Genomic DNA, 18594 nt, shown 5'->3' with positions numbered 1-18594 from the left:
CCTCGAAAGACTTGCACCAGGCGAACGGTCTACCCGACGGGAGGCCCTACCCACAAGGCATTTCCATTCCCATAGCCCTTCATCTGACCAGGCTAACGTCAAATCGATATGGTCATGAGTCCAGGAGAGGCGCTACAGCCGATGTCGCTCTGTTACCAAAGGCATTCGCTGCGGTCGCCTACGGCCATAGCGCATTAACGACACATTTCGCCGCACTGTCCAAACAGATACGTTCGCCGGGAGTCCCACTTTAATTTACGGGGTTATTTCACTCCTTGCTGCCTGTCTGTTAGCACTGACAACCTTACGAAAACGCCGTTGCTCTTGGTCGTTAAGTGAGAGCCGTCGGCCACTGCGTTGTCCGTGGTCAGATGTAATGCCTAAAGTTTGGTATCATCCGCACACTTAAATCTGTGGATGGCCGAATACTGAATTCCCTAACGACTTCCGAAATGGAATGTCCCTTGTGTCTAGCTCCCTCTACCATTCCTCGCACAAAGTCTGTTAATTCCCATGGTTTGACCATAATCACGTCTTAAACCTTTCACATGAATCACCTGATTTCAAATGACAGCTCCGCCAATGCACTGTCCTTTTATAACTTGTGTACGTGATGCTACCGCCATCTTTATGTGTGCCTATCGCTGTCCTACGACTTTCGTCACCTCAGTGTATATGACAATAAAAGAAAACAAAATTCATTGTCATTTACACTCAGTGTATATGATTATTTACAAAATGAAAAACATGGATTATCATTTACACGCCCGAAAGTAATCAGCATGGATCCACATATATATACAGAAAACCGTATACAGCTATTGTTAAGATGAAATCAACATCAAAACATTTATCCCTATTATCTATAGAATACGTGACAATGTAGCTAACCAGGGATTTTTTATCTAAATCAGATTTCATTCCCTCCACCGGTTAATTCCTATTTTCCCTATGCTAATAGATTTTTCCTGTGCTAATAGATATTTACCATGGTTCGATCCCTCTTACCTGCGGAATTCTTTTCGTCTTTGTACACCTGTTACACCCTCAATTATCTGAGATGGATTTATTCATATTGGCCAGCTCTTAAGATTTTTCTCCTCTTTTGTTTCATCTATTCAAGTTAAAGAAACTTGGATAGACTATTACACGACTTACAGGCTCACCTACTCTTTCCAGTACTGCGCTATTTCCAAATTACCCATGTGCTTGATTTTTGCATGCTTCATGAGCATTACGTTGTGCTCCCAGCCATCCAGTGTCTAAGCTTCACTTGCTGAGGCTGCTCCAAAAATGAAGCGACGCAAATCGTAGAGAGCAGTTACGTGACCATAACAGACCAGTGCAGATGGAACAAGTAAATGTTACTGCTCGTTCGTGGTTACAGTGGTGCCAGAAACTCAACACCGTGGTTGAGAGCAGCGCTGAGGAGACTGAACCTGAATGTTCACACAGCAGCGACCGTACATTTTCGGCAGTCATCCGGCTGCTGGTGACAGCGTCGGCGAAATTTTCCATTGTTCTCTTTAGGTACGTGTCTCGCGCAATACCACGATTCTCCGTTGCTCCATTACCTTTTTCTTTTCACCGTTCTTACTGCTTTGATGCGACTAGCCCTCTCCTTTTACTACCTCTTCATCTCAGAGCCGAACACATACACAGCGTTCTCGATTTGTGTTGCCTGCATTCCAATCTCTCTCTTCTACTCCTTTTGACCTTTGGTACCTTGTATGTTATTCCTTGTTGTCCTACCAACCTTTTCTTTCTTATAGTGTTTTTATAACCTCACCAATTCTGCGAAGTACGTCCTCATTGTTTACCTTACCGTACACTGAGCATACTTCTTACCAAAGGTGTTCGATTCTTCTGTTTTCCGGTTTTCCAAACGGCCATGATTCACTTCCATACAATTATCTGCTCCAGACGTACATTCTCATAAACTTCTTCATCAAATCAATTCCCTATATTCATTTATAGTTCATTCTCCTTCTTTGCCTCTGATAGTGTGTTTCTTATAACCTCCTTGCTTTCTCTTTCGTGCGTTATCTTGTTTCCAAGGTAGAATAATTGCTTACTCCACCAGTACTGATGTCAAATTCATTGCCTACGTCTGGTACTCAACGCTACTTTCGTGTTTCTTTTGTTTACTGGCAGCTCATATTCTGTCATCTATAACTTATTCATTTCATTAAACGGCTGCCGTAAATTTTCCTTACTTGAGCTATGACATCTAAATCCTGAATCTTTCATTTATCTCCGTCATTGCTTCTTCGACGTACTGGTTTGATCAATGCGCGAGGAAGATTGCTTTATGACTTAATCCCCATTATATCTGTAAATAACTTCATAACTGCACTGGACTCCTTGACTTATGAACGTTTTCATCGATCCTGGAAGCGTATCGCTACGGTCGCAGGTTCGAATCCTGCCTCGGGCATGGATGTTTGTGATGTCCTTAGGGTAGTTAGGTTTAACTAGTTCTAAGTTCTAGGGGACTAATGACCTCAGCAGTTGAGTCCCATAGTGCTCAGAGCCATTTGAACCATTTGAACCTGGAAGCGTATACTAATAGCTGAAGTTGTCATGGGGATCAGTCGCGATAAGTGAGAAATCCGGGTTCGAGTACCGGATCGGCACAAGTTTCCATGTGTCGGAAACTGCTTACGTCAATCCGTTTTCCCAAAATGTGAATCCATTTATAATAATTTACCAGAGATTTAATCGTCAGCACATTATCTGTTGCTTCAGACATGCACGCATGTGAAGACACAGTGTACAAACACAGACTTTCTAACCATCAATTACGTAACTTCAACGTCCCTTGGGGCTTAGCGCTCCCCTCCAGTATAAACTAGCGGTTACAGCTCCAAGCGTGCCGTACAACAAAATGCGTTCTCAATTCCAGTATTATCAGCAGAAGGCCCATTCTCAGAAGGCTTGTTAGTTGATCTTGAAAGAACAGTTCTGGTATTCATGATAGCGACAGGAAACTTACACTGGAATGGAGAGACCGAGTTGAGAACCTTGTTTCCCCCAGAAATGGAGTACAACGTCTTAACCACCTCTATATAGAAGCGTGCTACCGTGCTTCCTTGGGAAATTAACGCATACTTACCTTTCATTCTAAAACAAAATGTGCAATGTTCTGCACTCTCCTGCAAGTTTAAAGCAGTAAATTTCCGAAGAAGGGATTCTTAATTACAATCTAAAGCCTATGCAAAACAATCCAGTATTAAGATACCGGACAAAATATGTGCGGAAGTAGGCGATTAAGGAAATTCTATCAATTCATAGTGAAACTCTGCGAGGAATTTTCTCTTTTTTTAATAAAACTGAAGTTTGTCCCTTCCTCGTCAATAGTGCATGCTGCGGCGTAATTTCATGCTCGCTCTGAATACAGCCAATACAGGAGCGGTGGCAGAATGATCGATAGACAAAGTTACACAAAGAAACAGTGGCAAGAACTCGGCAAAATGGCTCGGAAACATGCGATATTTACATTATGAAACATTCGTCATCGTAACAGACCGGTCAACCGGAAATGACAGAGCTGGAAATAAAGGTTCGTGCAGCGCTATGAACCAGTGTTGCCGTCACAACGTCTTGTAACGATCGGTTTCAGCGTCGGTGAAAATGGCGATCTATATCTATCGTCCCTCAAGTTACATGCTAATTTATCACTATTCCTGTCAAAGAAATGGTAGTAGCATTTGTTGTGTTAAATTACATTTAATTTACACTGATGGGCCAAAACACTATGACCACTGCCTACAGTAAAGCTGAATGCCTCCTGATGGTGTTGCCAAAAGAATGTAAGCAGAAGAGAGACGAATGGGCAGTCACTATAGCGAAGATACGGGCCGCAAATGAGGAAATCCACTGTTGACAAAGGGCACATTGTTATGGAGCTGCGACTAGAAACGATAATCTCTGAAACTGTGAAGCTGGTCGCCTGTTGGCGTACTAGTGTCGTGAACACCTATGGAAATTGACTGAAGGATGGTGAAATAATGATTAGGCCGTATGGTAGTGGACCAACACATCTCATCACAAATCGTATTTCAGAATAGGCAGCGACCTGTGACAGATCTGACGACAGAGTACTGTAGTGGTGCAGGCAAAACTGTTTCGGAGCACACCGTTCAAAGGCCATTGTGGAATATGGAGCTCCACATCACAGGACCCGTACGTATTCCTGTGTTGACCCTACGACGTCGACAGTTATGATGACAGAGGGCGCATCATCACTGAGTTTTCTCTGTGAATCGATAGAAACGTGTCGCCTGTCGAGTGAATGGCATTTCTTGGCACACCAGGTCGATGGTTGGGTCCTTAACGCCGTCATCCAGGCGTGGGCTACAGGAAACACGCACCGTGCCACAGATGCAGACCGGTGAGTGCAGAATTGAACTACGAGGTACAATGAGTTGGGCTTCCGTGGGATCTGTGGTGGTAATCAAAGGCATCAGCACAGCATTGAACTACGTGAAAATTATTCATGCTTGAAGTCTCCCATAATATCTTCCGGTGGGATAACTCTCCGTGTTCCATGGTCAGAATAGTGCTACAATGGTTTGAGGGGCATTATCGTGAACTCACATTGATGTCTTAGCAGCAAATTCCCCTGATCTGTACTCATTGGAACACATATCGGGCGCCAGCTGCGTGCCCGCGAATTAGCAATCCGTAATTTGCGGGAATTGCTTGACCTGTGCGTATACCTCTAGTGCCATGTGCTTCTGGAATGCAGTCAAGGACTTGTAGAATACATGCCAAGCAGAATTGCAGCTATATTGTGTTTACGTAGTGGACTAACACGCTATTAAGCAGGTGGTCATAATGTTTTGGCTCAGCGGTGTACAGACCTCTCCTTATATCAGCTGAGTGTAGTAGATACTATGCTTGCTTTCGATGGACGCAGAATGTCTGAGGAAGATGTAATCTTTTATTTAGTCTTAGCAGAAGAGTGACACCTATTTGGCAGATAAATTATTGTCTGTTTAGTTCTTGGTACTGTGCATACCGCAACACCCCAATTGCAGAAACCCTAGTACACAACTCTTTGTTGTAAAAGAAGTAGGGACATTTGTCATCCTGACAGTGAGGGCAGCTACTGACGACAAAATTTTACACTTGTGATAATTTGATCAACAGGAATGCACTCCGTCTTCAGGCCACAAGTGGCCCATCGGGACCATTCGACCGTCGTATCATCCTCAGCTGAGGATGCGGATAGGAGGGGCCTGTGGTCAGCACTCCGCTCTCCCAGTCGTTATGATGGTTTTCTGTGACCGGAGCCGCTACTATTCGGTCGAGTAGCTCCTCAATTGGCATCACGACGCTGAGTGCGCCCAGGAAAAAGGGCAACAGCTCATGGCAGCCCGGACGGTCACCCATCCCAGTGCCGGCCACGCCCAACAGCGCTTAACTTCGGTGATCTGACGGGAACCGGTGTATCCCCTGTGGCAAGGCCGTTGCCGATCAACAGGAATGTCATGTGAATAATAATATTTATCATGAAATAGAGATTAAAGGAATCTGATAAGATACGCAACGAAAACATCAGAGAATAAATGGTAAAATGGCTCTGAGCACTATGGCACTTAACATCTGAGGTCATCAGTCCCCTAGAATTTAGAACTACTTAAACCTAACTAACCTAAGGACATCACACACATCCATGTCCGAGGTAGGATTCGAACCTGCGTCCGTAGCGGTCGCGTGGTTCCAGACTGTAGCGTCTAGAACCGCTCGGCCACTGCGGCCGGCAAACATCAGAGAAAGAATTGCAAAACAATTAATAAAGAAGGTTAAAGCCGAGATGGTAAATTGGCCAAGGATAACATTTACCATAGAAGAGAGTTGTAGCCGCATCGAAAAGGAAGTTCGATGTGACTACAATGTGGCTCGGAAATGGAAATGTTAGCTTCAGTTGCTATCTAGTCGCTCTCTAGTACTATTGCGATCGTAGCGGGCATGTAAGCGCTGCTAGATTGTTTTAAGCTAATCGGAAGTTTGAAAGTTTTCCGATATAGACTGAAGCATTATTCAGAAGTAATACTAAAGCAAAGTCATCTTTACTGTTACCAAGACAACGGGATACGGAGATTCGCGACGAAGTTAAATCGTGTGAGATTTGTGATGGGACTTAGCCTTCGTGATACTGAATAAGCACGAACATTCTAGGAGGCTGAAAAAGAAAGATCGCCGACAGAAAACCAATTATTAGTCTCGAGTAGGTAACATACAAACGCCAACACGATGAACGTACAATTGCGCCGAGTTGCCTGAAGTTGTCGTCAACGACAGGATTACTGATGTAAACGGAAGCAATTCCCTGAATGAGAAATCGGTTCAAAAGATGGTTCAAATGGCTCTGAGCACTATGGGACTTAACATCTATGGTCATCAGTCCCCTAGAACTTAGAACTACTTAAACCTAACTAACCTAAGGACATCACACGCATCCATGCCCGAGGCAGGATTCGAACCTGCGACCGTAGCAGTCGCTTGGCTCCGGACTGAGCGCCTAGAACCGCTAGTCCACCGTGGCCGGCGAGAAATCGGTGTGCGTTCTCAGTGTAGGGACAATTAATTACAAGGAACAATAGAATTGAATTCAAACTTTAATTCTTCGTCTCGTCTACATAACTGAATAGACATCATCAGGTGTATTAGTGAAAATTAATTGATTATTAAAATATTATGAAGTGAAAAGTGAATTCACGATTATTTACAGTGAACAGTCATCGATTTGTCCCAAGATTACGACGCATTCTGAACATTGCTCAAGTGTATGTTACGTCTGGAAATACGTCATGTAATTATTGAACACGCGACGTAGCGACGTCTTGACGACGGAATAACAATTTATTAACTTAAGATCCTCGCAATTCCATAATGTGGCCACGACTTGGGTGATGAAGGTTCAAGATTTTATATTATTAATATTCAACATCCATTATCTAACCGGGCATAACAAAAAGAAGAACTACAGTTAACCAGTTCGCGCAAGCTGAAAAGTCTGTCGCTGACTCACAACGAAAGAAAATTGGTGGTCATCATTTCAGGTCAAGGGAGCCATCGCGTCATCGAGTGATACAATTACCGCGTTTATCACCGAAGCAAGAGCGGCTTACACATTCTGAAGCGCTGATACGTATATCGAAACATTGACATTAATAGCGAAAGGCGGTATCTGAAATATGACCAAACCACGCGAGGAGTTTGTGTTTTTCTCTAGTTACAGGGTGGCGTTGCCGTGAGCGACGGACGCCGTTCCACGTCATACCGACTGGGACAGCCATCAGAGCCGAGTCGTGTCAACTCTAAGGAGACGCCGACGCCACAGCGCAATACTTTTCGTACTGCGTCGACTAAGATTTCACTGAGCGAGGTGGCGCAGTGGTATGGACACTGGACTTGCATTCTGGAGGACGACGGTTCAAACCCGCGTCCAGCCATCCTCATTTAGGTTTTCCGCTCCAGGCAGCTGCCGGGATGGTTACTTCTAAAGGGCACGGCCGACTTCCTTCCCAATCCTTCCCTAATCCAATAGGACCGATGACCTCGCTGTTTGGTCCTCTCTCCCAAATTAACCAACCGACCCAGTAATATTTCAGCATAGTCCAATGAATCTGCATATTCGTTCACCTCAACTCATCTTCCCCTTTACCTGATGTGGAATTCAGTAAAATTTGTAGGACATAAATTGTGATAATGTTCATAACAAAATAGACGAATGCTGGTTGAATTTGGTTGAAAGACTGTCATTTAGCTCTAAATATTGAGACATAAAACTTCTGACTTTACGAAACGCAAAAATATAGTAGCATTCTACGAGAGAATGAGTCTCAAGTGAAATCAGCCAACGCATAAAAATACCGTAGAGTAACACGCTGTGGAGAAGTGAAGGGGAGCAATCCTATAACACTTGCTGTAGCTCCTTGCTGGGTTTATTATTTGGATATACTGTCTACGAAACAGGCTGCTTACGAAAAACATTTAAGATGTATATTATACAAGTTAGTGACGTTCATCGTAAGTCTAAAGAACTGGGAACATCGAGCTCGAACAAAACAGGCCAGCAAGAACAATCACTTGTTAGTTTGCCTCACAGCAGAGACTAACAGAAATTTAGAAAATTCCTAATTGGTAGACATTTAAATTAGGACGCCAAATATTCTCTAAAATTCTTTTTAGAACATATCAATAACCAATTTACATGGCAGAACGTCGCAACATTTGTCAGCTGACTATTTGTCGCTCCTTAATAGAAAGTGAAAATAGGGTTACACTAATACCAGCACGCTTAGAGACCTGTTCTTAGCAAACCCAGTCTCAAAGGCGAAATGGACATGTATACATATTTCAGCGTAAAGTATCTTCTGACTTGCATTTTGTGTTCAATTACGAAATATTTGTATAGACAAGCACGTTATCGGAGCCTGAAACTCATATAGCAGGAAATTGGTTTTCTTGTATGAGTTAATGAAGATACATGGGAACGTGTATTTGATTCAGTAATACACAGAAACAAAATGAATTGCTTGGAACTCATATAGCAGGATATTAGTTTTCGTGTATGGAATAAATGAAGATACATGGGAACGTGTGTTTGATTCAATAATACATAGAAACAAAATGAATTGCTTGGATTAAGGCCAGGATGGAAGAATAGCAAAGACAGCTTTTATAAATACGACAGTCCTACACCGACTGGGAGTGTTTAAATTCTGTCAGCAGCACGTTCTGTGTCTCCGAGTCTTATCTACTGTAGCAATGGACAGTTAGTAATTGCGCAGCATAAACCCTGATCGTCATTTGCATCTACACATCAAGGCAGCTTTCGGACTGCGGCGGGAGGTATTTTTGCTATGAATATCATTTCCCAGTTTACTTGTCGCATTCGCGGATAGTGTCAGGAAAAAACGGCAGCCGGTAAGCCTCGGCATGAACTACAGTTTCACTTTCCCGTCGTGGTCATGCATGTGAGAGAAAACCGTATATTGCCCATCTTCTTGCAACGTTAGCTATACTAAACCTTTCCTCTCTTGTGGCCTCTGTCACTGAAGTTTTTTGTTTAACTGCATAAAGCTCTCACTTTTATTTAAAAAAAACCGTGACTAAATGTGACACTCTTATTTAAACCTATTCTAAATCCTCTCTTAATCTTAAAGTGAAGATCCTATACTGACAATCATTTCTCAAGAATCGGTCAAACGATGGTTTCTGAAACCACACCATTCAAGGATGGCTTGTATAGCTTTGCAATTTTTTTTCAATGACCAGCTGTCTCTTTATCCTATAGCTCTGTATATTTGGTCATTCGCTCCGCATCATTTCTCGTAAATATTATACGACTCTTGCTCTTTCCATTTCCCAATAGTGTAATCGAACAGTAAGAGATCTTTCCTCCTGTTTATGCCGAATAAATTTACTGTCGTTGAGGTTCAACTGCCAGAGCCGGCGCCAAACGCCTATCTACTGTAAGCTTTCCTGACTTACCCGCGCGGTGTAGCTGCGCGGTCTTAGGCGTCTTACACAGTTCGCACGGCTCCCTCCGTCTGAGGTTCCAGTCCTCCCTCGGGCATGGGTGTGTGTGTTGTCCTTGGCGTAAGTTAGTTTAAGTAGTGTGTAAGCCTAGGGACCGATGACCTCAGCAGTTTGCTCCCACAGAACTTACCACAAATTTCCAACTTTCCTTACTTTCGTTGCAACCTCACCTGACTATGGTTTCTCAAAAAGATTACAAGAATATACCTTCTACATCAACGAAGATAGAAACTTGGGTTCGATTTCAACTTACACATAGGACTACAAAGTTTTTATTTTCAAAATAACCATCGGATTTTACAGGTGTGTATCTGTTACAAGGATTCTCATAAAACCTTGGAGGACTTTTTACAGTTAGGCTGGGATCATAGTTTTCATTTTCTTTCCACTAATTTTCAATGCGCCCTCCATCGGACCCACTACAAATACACACACGATAAACAGTTTTGTCGCATACTTATGCGATCAGGTCCAGACTTGCTGCATGCACTTCTGGTGGCATTTGTCTCAAAGTTGCTGGAAGGGAAGGCACATAGGCGGAAGTCATTTACAAACCTTTCAAAATAAATAAATAAACACGTGAAGTAACGCTAATGGTGCAATGACGTGCCTTACAGACGATCCTCATTGAGAAAGTTCATTGTTGAGGAATAATTTTACCCGAGAGTGGTAGTGCGTTGGTTCTCTGTCCTGATGAAGAATTAGATTTTCAACACGTTCGCCCAGCTGAGGAATAAATCACATCTCCAATATGTGAGCCGGCCGAGGTGGCCGAGCGGTTCTAGGCGCTACACTCTGAAACCGCGCGACCGCTACGGTCGCAGGTTCGAATCCTGCCTCGGACATGGATGTGTGTGATGTCCTTAGGTTAGTTAGGTGTAAGTAGTTCTAAGTTCTAGGGGACTGATGACCTTAGAAGTCCCATAGTGCTCAGAGCCAATATGTGAAGGTAAATTATTCTTAATACCTTACTTCCGCAAAAAAAGAACAGCCAATAAATCTTCCATCGGGAAAAGGCGAAAACACATTCAGCTCTGGAGGTTATATTCCGTGATCGACTAAGGTGCGTGGCTGACATTCTCACGTTTTGGCGGTTCATTTTCCACTTAAATGGAACATAAGCACATCACCAAACACTAAACGTGAAAGCAAATTTTTGTGTACCATTACCGCGCCCATAAGGAGTTCACAAAGTTCTACAGCTTCTTGTTTTATCATTTTCATGAATGACTTACAGTGGCTGAAACCTATGAGGTTTTAAACGCAAACATCGCAGAAGACACCAGGCGGACAAATGAATAAATATGTCTCAGCTTACACAAAGAGTACACTTCTACCTCACAATTGCTATGTTTGCTTTAGGTGGTCATTCCAAATTTCTGAAATCATTGGGAGAATTGGCAATCAAACGACTCTTCACTTTGCATTGCAAAGGAGATGAGACAGGAGATACAGCATCAGACTTTTTAAAAAGATCGGCCACATAACCCCGAAGACAGCCACGGCAGGTAAGGGCGACCAAGTATGATACTATCAGTAACACCTCATGCATCAAAGTTACTCACCACAATAATGTAGATAGGGGTATGTTAGATGACGATGGGTTTGGCTTTACGAAGTGTAAAGGCACTATAGAGGAGCTCTGGCGTTGCGATTGACAATGGAAACGAAATCTAAGAAAAGTCAAGACACGTTCACAGGATTCTGCGACCAATAAAATGTGTTCGACAATGCAAAATGCTGCAAGATATTCGCTGCCCTCAGAAAAATAGGAGGAAGACGGGTAATACACAATATTCACAATAACCAAGATGGAACTATATGATTGGAAGACAAAGAACTAAGTACTCGAATTAAAGAGGGTGTTACAGAGGTGTAGCCATTAGCCAATACAGTTCAGTCTATTCATCGAAGAACCTATGAGGCAGATTAAAGAAAGTTTCAAGAGTAGGATGACATTACTATCTTCAATGAAAGTAAAGAGGAATTACGGCACGTGTCAAACGGTATGATGAGCATTCTAATGAGTACAGAATACCGACTGAGAGTAAACTGAAGGAAGACGAAAGTTATGAGGTGGAGCAAAACTGAGATTACCCATAAACTTAACAAAAAATGATAAAACTGCTGATGACATTACTATCTTCAATGAAAGTAAAGAGGAATTACGGCACGTGTCAAACGGTATGATGAGCATTCTAATGAGTACAGAATACCGACTGAGAGTAAACTGAAGGAAGACGAAAGTTATGAGGTGGAGCAAAACTGAGATTACCCATAAACTTAACAAAAAATGATAAAACTGCTGATGACATTACTATCTTCAATGAAAGTAAAGAGGAATTACGGCACGTGTCAAACGGTATGATGAGCATTCTAATGAGTACAGAATACCGACTGAGAGTAAACTGAAGGAAGACGAAAGTTATGAGGTGGAGCAAAACTGAGATTACCCATAAACTTAACATAAAAATCGAGGACCACTAAGTAGACGATATGAAGGTATTCTGCACTTTCGAAGCAAAATACGTGATGGACGAAATAAGGAGGACCGTTAACATCAGGATACACACAGATGAAGACAGCAATCCCGTCCACAATAAGTCCACTAGTATCAAACATCAGCCTTATTTTGAGGAAGAAACTTCTGACAATGAAAGTTTGGAGCACAGTATTGTGTGGCAGTGAAAAGACTAACCGTCGGAAAACTAGGAGAGAACAGACTCGAAAGTTTGAGAGGTGGTTCTATACAAGGATGTTGAAACATGGGTGGACTGAGAAAATAAGAGATCGGCGGGGACAGGAATATGTGGAGAACATTGACAAGAAGGAGGGACAGGACGGTGGGACGTGTGTTAGGACATCACGGAATAACTTCCATGGCAGTAGATGGAGCTGTGGTGAGTAATACCTGCAGGCGATGACAGTTATTCGATCCTGCGAAGTTATTCAGTAGTCTGTTTGGACGATGCAATGTCATCGCCATTTCCAGTGGACGACCATTGGGTAGAGGACGATCGAGATGGCTGCATCGTGAAACACCTACCGATAAGAACAAGAACCAACAGCTCACAACAAGAGTAAAAATGCTAGTTTCGGTGTTTGATTTACGATTCACCCCATGTTTCTGTCTTCATTGTTGTAGAAGATATACAGGGTGGTCCATTGATAGTGACCGGGCCAAATATCTCACGAAATAAGCGTCAAACGGAAAAACTACAAAGAAGAAACTTTTTTAGCTTGAAGGGGGAAACCAAATGGCGCTATGGTTGGCCCGCTAGATGGCGTTGTCATAGCTCAAACGGATATCAACTGCGTTTTTTTAAATACGAACCCCCATTTTTTATTACATATTCGTGTAGTATGTAAAGAAATATGAATGTTTTGGTTGGACCACTTTTTTCGCTTTGTGATAGGTGGAACTGTAATAGTCACAAACATTCCTACAGTGCGGACGGTATTTGCTTCGTGATACATTACCCGTGTCAAAATGGACCGTTTACCAATTGCGGAAAATGTCGATATCGTGTTGATGTATGGCTATTGTGGTTAGAATGCCCAACGGACATGTGCTATGTATGCTGATCGGTATCCTGGACGACATCATCCAAGTGTGCGGACCGTTCGCCGGATAGTTACGTTATTTAAGGAAACAGGAAGTGTTCAGCCACATGCGAAACGTCAAACACGACCTGCAACAAATGATGATGCCCAAGTAGGTGTTTTAGCTGCTGTCGCGGCTAATCCGCACATCAGTAGCAGACAAATTGCGCGACAATCGGGAATCTCAAAAACGTCGGTATTAAGAGTGCTATATCAACATCGATTGCACCCGTACCATACTTCTATACATCAGGAATTGCATGGCGACGACTATGAACGTCATGTTCAGTTCTGCCACTGGGCACAATAGAAGTTACGGGACAATGATAAATTTTTTGCACGCGTTCTATTTAGCGACGGAGCGTCATTCACTAACAGCGGTAACGTAAACCGGCATAATATGCACTACTGGGCAACGGAAAATTCAGGATGGCTGCGACAAGTGGAACATCAGCGACCTTGGCGGGTTAATGTATGGTGCGGCATTACGGGAGGCAGGATAATTGGCCCCCATTTTATCGATGGCAATCTAAATGGTGCAATGTATGCTGATTTCCTACGTAATGCGGTTGAAGCCGTATTGAATAGCATATTTCATGACAGGTGGATTGGTCGTCGAGGCACCATACCATGGCCCGCACGTTCACCGAATCTGACGTCCCCGGATTTCTTTCTGTGGTGAAAGTTGAAGGATATTTGCTATCGTCATCTACCGACATCGCCTGACAACACTCGTCAGCGTATTGTCAATGCACGTGCGAACATTACGGAAGGCGAACTACTCGCTGTTGAGAGGAATGTCGTTACACGTATTGCAAAATTCATTGAGGTTGACGGACATCATTTTGAGCATTTATTGTATTAATGTCGTATTTAGAGGTAATCACGCTGTAACAGCATGCGTTCACAGAAATCATAAGTTCACAAAGATACATGCATCTCACTGGAACAACCGAAATATAATGTTCAAACGTGCCTACGTTCTGTATTTCAATTTAAGAAACGTACCTGTTACAAGTGTTCGTCTAAAATTGTGAGCCATATGTTTGTGACTATTACAGCGCCATCTGTCATAAAGCGAAAAAAGTGGTCCAACTAAAACATTCATATTTCTTAACGTACTACACGAATATGTAATAAAAAATGGGGGTCCATAATTTAAAAAACGCAGTTGATATCCGTTTGACCTATGGCAGCGCCATCTAGCGGGCCAACCATAACGCCATCTGGTTTCCCCCTTCAAGCTAGACAGGTTTCGTTCTTTGTAGTTTTTTCGTTTGATGCTTATTTCGTGAGAAAATTTCGCCCGGTCTGTAGTCTTGTGAAATTTTTTCCTCTCTCCTTTACATGGTGAACAGTTAAGGTCCTATTCCACTACCTTGACGTGCACACGAATTCAGTTTCAGATTCGAGGCACTCGTGTACGTTTTAAAGTTCCATCCGCAGAGGTTGAAATGCGCTAGGGCTATGGAGATGAGAACATGGATGGCGACGGTGTTTCCTTTGAGGGCCGTGGCGTCTTTGGCAGAGCAGTCGTGATAAACGCGACGCGGACCCGTGGGAGGCGCGTGTAATTAACGGCGACCCTGCTCGTTAGGCTCTGGACGGCCACGTGGGCCACACGTGGACCGCGCGGCCCCTCGATTACCGCACGTGCACCAGGGCCGGCCGCGGACGCACCGACGCACTGCGGAGGAACGCGGCGGCCGAACGCTCCTCTCAATTCGCTCCAGTAAAAACCTCTCTCTCAACCGTCAACTTTTCTAAGGTATACTGAGGTGGTATGCGAAGCTAACAAGTAATCGGAAAACAAGACTAGCATTACAAAAGAAGAGAAACTTACATCTAAAAGCCGCGTACGTAGTCGTTCTCAGAGATTTCTAGCGTCGCGCGTACTGTCACTTCCAGCAGCCGTGAGAATCCACGAATTCTTAGCGACGTGCGGCGCGCGAGGCAAAATATTACGCGACGTAGCGCTTCGCAGACATACTGGGACACGTATTGCCTGTTGGCTTTTGTCTCGTGATCTTCGGAGATGTTTTCTTAACGATTAATCTGACTTTCTTTCAGCATGAGTGGCTAGCACAGTGAAGATTCACCCTCCATTGCTGGTGACAAACTGGAGTCAAGCTCGCGGCCGTCGTCTGAGAACACTGTCTTGCTTATAAGCGCTTTGGTTTTCCACTTGTTACCTTACCTACGAAGATCGTTTGCTCCAGTACCGCATTTCAGGACCCGTTTACTTAAAGCCATTTTTTCTTGTGTTAGAACTACTGTCCTGTCTGGAAGCTCTATGGTTTCTCTGAACAAACGGGATTGGTAACACTCCTCTGCTGCCAGAACGTGTCTGTCCGTGAATATTGTTATCTCGTCAGTCTTATACAGCGCCATCTCCGCCATGGCCGATTTCTCGACCTGTACCAACGTAAAATATCTTTTATGGTCTATGATACTTGTGCTGACGGATCGTCCAATTATTGCAATGTAGGGCGTAGTCTTCTCCACAACCACACGTTATGCGGTGACTTCCCGACAATGATCTTGTCGGTTTATAGAGAGCGTTTACGGCAAGTATGCGCAGCATGCGACCCATGGCATTGTACCCGACGTTTTCTCTACCGACGTGTCACTTCGTCGCGTCTTACATACGAGTGCTAAAAAGCAGTATCTCAGCAATTTGTACTGGAAACTCTTAAAGCATTTTAAATTTAACAAGTTTTATTGACATTCTGCGTCTTTATTCTTCATGTCTGATTATTTATTTCTCAACTTAGTCACTCAGGAGAAGACCACATTTCTCTCAACGAGAGACAAGTGTGTTAATACCATCACTGTACAACGTTTGGTTTTGCTGACGGAACACAACATCACCTCTGCTTGCACCGATTCATCACTATCGAAGCGAATTCCTCGAAGGTGTTCTTTAAATTTTGGAAACAGATGAAAATCGAATGGGGCAAATCGGGACAATGTGGAGGATGATCGAGGACAGTGAAGCCGAGCCGTCGATTGTAGTAGATTCCCAAGCACTCGTGTCTGGCCTGGCCCTCTCATGCAGAAGAAGAGGTGCTCCATGTATGCACTAACTCTTCTCCGGTATGAAACTCAATTACAGCACACATTTTCTCACACGCCTTCATACATGGTTACAATTACTGAACTATACAAATTAAAACCATCATAACTTCTTAACAATTTGCGTTAGGACGTTCAAACTGCACGGTTGGCCTCTGGCACGGTGGGAATTACGTAGTATGAGCTGTATGGTTTGGTTTAGCGACGAAGCCCACTGTCATAAGGATGGGTCCGCCAATAACCAAAAGTGGCGCATTTGGAGGACTCAGAATCCGCATTTCGCGAACGAGAAGTCTCTTCACATTCAGGGGGTAACTGTGTTGTGTAGAATGTCCAGCTACGGAATAGTCGGTGCGATATTTCTTGCTGGCACGGTGACTACCGAACGGTACTTGAGGGTTTTGGAAGATGATTATCTAAACACGTGTGACTCCTTTTTACGTGGCTATATGAAAGACAAGGTGTGTAGCAATAACCCCAGAACTATTGCTGAGCTGAAGACAATTTTTCTGGAGGTCCTCGACAGCATCGATGTTCCGACACCGGTCATGCAGAATTTCGCTTTTGGTCTGTGCCACATCGTCGCCAATGATGGCAAGCATATCGAACAAGTCATAATATAAATCCGAATATCTGTAGTGAAGTTCACATACTGAATAAAGAGTGTGCACGTCGTAGCTTGCAACTAATTAACGTTTCTTCCATACAGTTCAATAACTGTCACCCTGTAATACACACCGTCATCTTACACACTACAAGTCGGATCCCTCTAGAGGAAGGGAGTAATATGTATGACGTGCAATATCTCATCCGATATTAAGAGAATAAAAAACTGTGCAACAATACTTTTCAGCACACCCTCGTAGGTTCCCCTACACTTCTTATGCAAATGGTGCATTACCCATTGCCCCTTAGGCCGCACTGTAGGTTTTCCATCTCGTGCCACATACAGTATCTCGGTGATATCCTGCAAGAAAATAGAAACGCTATGCTAAAGAAATTCGTTGAGTGGCGCTTACGTAAACCAAGAACCGATATCAAAGCTGATTAGGAAGTCGCTTTGTGTAAGTTTCTTCGTTGGGTTTCTCCATGAAACATCCCGAATCCTCTATACATGTGAAGAGCCAAAGAAACAGGCACACCTGCCTACTATCGTTTAGGGCCACCGAGAGCACGCAGAAGTGCCTTAACTCGACGTAGCATGCACTAGACTAGTGTCTGAAGTCTTGCTGGAGGGAATCGACACCATGCATCCTGCAGGACTGCCCATAAATCCGTACGAGTACGAGGTGGTGGAGATCTCATCTGAACAGCACGTTGCAAGGAGTCCCAGATATACTCAATAATAATGTCTGGGGAGTTTAGTGACCAGCGGAAGTGTTTAAACTCAGAAGTGCGTTCCTGGAGCCACTCTGTAGCACTTATGGAGGTGTGGGGTGTCGCACTATCCTGCGGGAATTTCCAAACTCCGTCGGAATGCCCGATGGACATGAATGGATGGAGGTGATCAGACAGGATACTTACGTACGTGTCACCTGTCAGAGTCGTATCTAGACGTGTCAGGGGTACCATATCACTCCAACTGCTCACGCCCCATAACATTACAGAGCCTCCAGTCCCCTGCTGACATGCAAGGTCCATTGGTTCATGTTGTCTCCATACCTGATCGCGTCCATCCTCTCGATACAACTTGAAACGAAGCTCGTCCGACCAGGCAACGTGTTTCCAGACAGCAACAGTCCTATGTCGGTGTTGACGGGCCCAGGCGGGAAAGTCCCCACTTCTTCGCTACCTCGGAGATGCAGTATCCCATCTTGCGCGTACTATATAACATCACGTTCAAACATTTGAATCTTGATAAGCTACCATTGTAGTAGCAGTACCCGATCTGACAACTTTGTCAAACACTTGTTGTCTTATATAGGCGTTGCCGACCTCAACGCCCTATTCTGCCTGTTTACATATCTCTGATTTTGAATACGCATGCCTGTACCAGTTCCTTTGCCGCTTCAGTGTATGTTAACAATTGTACTGACCGGCGAAAGTGTAAAACCATATCAGTAGCATCATGAAATCGATGAAAATGAGAAAAAATTGCCGAACAGACTGTCACCTGGTACCTTCTATGCTTATTGGAATCATAAGTATTTCGAACTCTGAGGCTTTCCTTTTAACATAACGCGTGTTTACATCTACATGTATACTCTGCGAACCAATGTACAGTGGAATTGTACTGATATCATCGATTTTCTGTCCTATTACGTTCGTGTATTCAATGAGAGAAACACGACTGTCCATATGCTTCTGTACATTCCCTAATCTATCGCTCTTAATATTCTGATGGTCGCTATGCCAAATGAA

The 18594-nt window shown here is 43.7% G+C and overlaps 1 protein-coding gene and 1 pseudogene across 1 annotated transcript in view; both read right to left on the bottom strand.

Moving 5' to 3' along the window:
- LOC126485035 (pikachurin-like) overlaps nucleotides 1-18594 on the bottom strand; it is a 779910-nt gene that overhangs the window by 742303 nt on the left and 19013 nt on the right. The window lies entirely within an intron of this gene.
- LOC126485256 (5S ribosomal RNA) lies at nucleotides 5362-5479 on the bottom strand (annotated as a pseudogene).

The sequence above is a fragment of the Schistocerca serialis genome, chromosome 6 (assembly GCF_023864345.2).
Source record: "Schistocerca serialis cubense isolate TAMUIC-IGC-003099 chromosome 6, iqSchSeri2.2, whole genome shotgun sequence".
NCBI lineage: Eukaryota > Metazoa > Arthropoda > Insecta > Orthoptera > Acrididae > Schistocerca > Schistocerca serialis.
Note: the sequence above shows the minus strand (reverse complement) of the source record. Positions and strands in the feature narration are given on the sequence as shown.